The sequence below is a fragment of the Danio rerio genome, chromosome 15 (genome assembly GCF_052040795.2).
Source record: "Danio rerio strain M-AB ecotype USA chromosome 15, GRCz13ab, whole genome shotgun sequence".
Taxonomy (NCBI): Eukaryota; Metazoa; Chordata; class Actinopteri; order Cypriniformes; family Danionidae; genus Danio; species Danio rerio.
Window position 1 is genome coordinate 36,773,184 of NC_141035.1, and position 4,652 is coordinate 36,777,835.

The following is a 4,652-nucleotide window of genomic DNA, read 5'->3' on the forward strand; positions in this document are numbered from 1 at the left end:
TCTTTGCAAAGACAGACAGTATAGATGGTTTGTGGCACAACGCAAAGGTAGAAGTGAATGGGACACGAGGAGTCATGGAACAGGGTGACTCTGACGCCAATTAATGACTCCTGTCTGAAAGAAAGGCCTAAAACAAGCCACACGGGTGGAAGATGACGATGCATACTCTCGGTGATTGAATATATTCACAGAAATCAACTGAGAAAATCCACAGAAGGAAATATTGACTGCCAAGTCGTAATCCGAACCTTATCCAAGCTTGTTTGAGAGACTTTATAAAGATAAACAGAGCACGCTAACATCCAAGAGTGGGGTAAAATGAATGGGAATAGATGGATTTTATAACATTATTCCATTTAATTTTTTTATGAAGTGCATTATAGATAAACATAAAGTGAATCCAAGGCATATTTGGTCAATGAAAATTTGCTAATTCAAATAACTGCTTGGGATAAAAACTAAAATCTGCCATTGAAAGAGTCAATTTTAGCCAAAGGGTCTGATTTTTAGTGCAAGTATGAAGTTCGTTTTGATGTTAGTGACCAAGTAGTGTCACAACACTTCATCTTAAATAGAATGGCCTTCAATTTTATCATTTGAAACCCTAACAGACGTCTTTTTCCTGATTGTTTTTATCACATTGTGGTGTCTGCATAAATTTAACTTTATAAAACCAACTTTATAGAGAACACATTACATCCTAATGTCTGAATGTTTAAATATTTCAATATTTTGGTGAAAACTAAATTTTAAAACATTTTTAAATTCTTATTATTATAAATATGCCTTACAAGATTTTTGGTATATAAACTAATGTTACACTGCATGACATTTTAGTTACACAGGACACATTGTTATATTTGAGGAGGGAACAAATGCATTTAAAAGTATACTACAATAACATTTTAGGTGGGTGATTATGTTGGACAAATATTTTGAGCCACAGATTTCTAAATAATCACGCATGAGATACAGTTTCATAATTTAAACCAAAGTTCACAAACATGCACAATAACTGGAAAGTGCAAGAAGCAGCTGGCACTGAGAATAAGAGGTCATACAGTTAATACTGTGCACTTGTGCAAATGCCAGATGACAGCACATTTGCAAAAACTATTGGACATTCATCCACAGTGGGGTTTGATTCACTGGCATAAAGCCGAGAGAAAAATTGGCCAACATTATGATCCTACTCAAGAGATAAAACCATTTTGACTCGACTTGCATGAGCAAAAAAACATTAGACATTAGTATTTCACTAGATGGGATACAAGATTAAGCATGTCACTTGTCTTTTGGTTAATAAATTGTCATTTACTCTTTGCACTGTTTGTTCATTTGATGCTCTGATATACTGTAATGCAACAATGACCAACTTGAGCAGCTCTTGCATGAATAAATAACAATTTAACCACAAGAAAATGTAATAAAATTAATAGAATAATAAACTACTTCCACAAAGCCCTGTATTATGTAAATATAGTTATTTATATTGAAAAATAAATAGTAAATCCAGACCTTTTCTCTTAAATTAAATTGTGACAGGCCAAATAATCATTATGACATCTCCTGTTTTAAAGTACTGTGTGGGTTGTCGTATCAAGTTTTGTGGCTGGCTTAAAAAATATCAGACTTACCTTATTAGACGGTCTTCACCGTAAACAGGCAGACAGAAGGCTGAACTCAAGAGCGATGCCAGTCTCTTTTCCTATTGCATCTCAATCCCTCCCACCCTGCATCTCCATCTCTCTCTCTCTCTCTCTCTCTCTGCCGCCCCTCACTATCTGGTGGCATGTGCCACTGACACATGATTGTTTTTGTGGTTTTACATTAGCACCCTGATTAGTAATGCTTTGCTTCTACAAAAGGGAAAAACATCACTGCTGCAAACTGAATCACCGCAATTGTGATAAAGGCCTGTTCACGCCAAGGATGAAAACAATACAGAATTGGTTCCACAAAAACAAAAACATGAAATTCAGAAGAATAGTGGAGCAATCATCACAAATACAATGATAATGGAGCATGATCTGCGCCAAAAGCCCTTTAACGAAATTTGATTAAGCAAATTTGCAGTCTGACACATGAAACTGGAATATTTGGGACTATTCGCATGTTTAAATGTGATGGTACATTGGCATTACATGTCATTGGCATATACAGTTGAAATCAGAATTATTAACCCCCTTTTGATTTTTTTTCTTTTTTAAATATTTCCCAAATGATGTTTAGCAGAGCAAGGAAATTTTCACAGAATGTCTGATAATATTTTTTTCTTCTGGAGAAAGTCTTATTTGTTTTATTTCAGCTAGAAAAAACACTTTTTAATTTTTTAAATACTATTTTAAGGTCAATATTACTAGCCCCTTTAAGCCACATATTGTTCGATAGTCTACAGAACAAACCATCATTATACAATAACTTGACTAATTACCGTAAAACAATATCTAGTAAAATATTATTTTCTGTCATCATGGCAAAGATAAAATAAATCAGTTATTAGAAATGGGATATTAAAAATATTATGTTTAGAAATGTGTTGAAAAATCTTCTCTCCGTTAAATAGAAATTTTGGGGGAAAAAATGAACAGAGGGGCTAATAAATCTGACTTCAGCTGTATAAAACATTACACATCATGCTTATTTATGCCATGAAGGATAATCCTGTCTGAAATCAACGTTTTCAAAAGCAGTACGCGAGTCCTGCTACTACCAGGTTTGTCCAGATTATTTTCTATTTGTATAACGTGCATATTTAACATGTCTGTGATATTGTTGAGGAAATATTCATCTCAAGTTTTTGGGGTTACTCGTGAAGAGCTAAAAATGAATTGTAATAACTTTCGTTTTAATATTTAATGGTTGAGATTTGAGGAGAATAATACGGTGGCTTAAAGAGCTCAAAACAAGCAGCAAGTTAAAGGGTTAGTTCACGTAAAAATAACAATTTTGGTATTAATTACTCACCCTCATGACATTCCAAACCTCAGAGACCTTTGTTCGTCTTTGAATTACTAAGAAGTTTTGGATGAAATCTGACAGCTTCCTCATCCTCTATAGACAGCAAGCTTCCAGAAAGGTACCAGAACAGATCCTCAAAACAGAAAGCAAGACTTCAGTTGATCTATATAAATATTGTTAAGCTACTACACTATCTGATAAAAGTCTTGCCACCTATCTTAGTTTTAAGAACAACAAATAATAACTTGACTTTTAGTTCATCAGTTGGTATCAGAAGTGGCTTATCTGACAGGCAAAGGCCTCAAGATTACGCTTATTTTACCACAAAATATGGTCATGACTTGATTGTTGATTATTTAATTAGGACAGTAAGGTCTGACTTTGCTTCGACAAAACTCTTTTAACTTGATAGAAATAATGTACAGTATAGAATATAAAGTCATGGTGCCGTGGAAAAAGAGTTGATATTGTGTTTGACTCCCATGAGCTTGGAGGACTGCATCAATACATCTCTGTAATGAGTCTAATAGTTTATTAATAAAGTCATCTGAAATGGCAAAGAACGCATTCTTGCAGGACTCCCAGAGTTTATCGAGATTCTCTGGATTCATCTTCAATGCCTCCTCCTTGATCTTTCCCCAGAGTTGCTCAATAATATTCATGTCTGGTGACTGGGCTGGCCAATCCTGGAGCGCCATGACTTTCTTTGTATTCAGGAACTTTGATGGGGGACTTATGGAGGAAACCAGAGCACCCGGAGGAAACCCACTCGAACACAGGGAGAACGTGTAAACTCCACACAGAAATGCCAACTGACCCAGTCGAGGCTCAAACCAGCGACCTTCTTGATGTGATGCGAGATCTCACCTAAAATATCTCAATTTGTGTTTCAAATACAAACAAGGGTCTCAGAGGTTTGTAATGACACAAGGTTAATTTTTTCACAACATGTGTAACCCTTAAGTCCATGGTCTTTGCCCTCCTAGTTAAAAAAATCCAATAAAATTGCCAGTTTGATCCCAGTTCGGAGCGAGTGGGTGGTGTAGGCCCAACAGATAACTCGTGCAAATACAGAAACAAAAACACTCACCTCTCAGATGTGTTGTCAAATTGATGAAGATGTTTTCGCAGTTTGTTAGTGTTTTTCTATTTGCATTTGTTTTCCTGACTTGCAGCACATTTGAGCTTTCCTGGCCACCGTAGAATAATGCCATCTCATTGCATACAGTTTTTTTGCTTCAAAGTTTATTTACAGTTTAGTAAAAGTTACTCCCATAATTGGTGCACAGCTTTGGGTCATAGGAAAAAGGTAGACAGAACATACTTTTTAATTGGTTTTCAATATGGGTTCAGGTTGAAATGTATAACACAGTGTGCAATTTTGGATGCACCAGTGGGCCTATACCCAGATGTCATATTCAACCACATGTGTTTAGTGTATTCGACCTAATTAAAATATGGATTCCTAATTTAAAATAAACAAAAGCATATCTGTAAAAACAAAGCTTGTGCATTATAGCGAATAATATTTATGAAATTTTAGAGTTGATTTGAATCTTTTATCACAGATGTCAGAGTGTAATTGACTTGTAGTATATTTACATAAAAAGTTATTATAAAATTATCATAAAATAAATAAAGCGCTAATTCCAAAAATAGAGTCTTGTGCAATAACCAGGATGTTTTTCATG

General features: G+C 34.9%; 1 protein-coding gene across 12 annotated transcripts in view; it reads right to left on the reverse strand.

The window, feature by feature from the left end:
- The window catches only part of mag (myelin associated glycoprotein), a 45,025-nt gene extending 43,346 nt beyond the window's left edge, over positions 1-1,679 (reverse strand). For all 12 annotated transcript variants that reach the window (XM_087282828.1, XM_087282824.1, XM_087282820.1 and 9 more), the window contains exon 1: positions 1,638-1,679. The gene's annotated coding sequence lies outside the window, so the exon portion shown is untranslated. The remainder of the gene's footprint in view (positions 1-1,637) is intronic.
- Between the last annotated feature and the right edge of the window lie 2,973 nt (positions 1,680-4,652).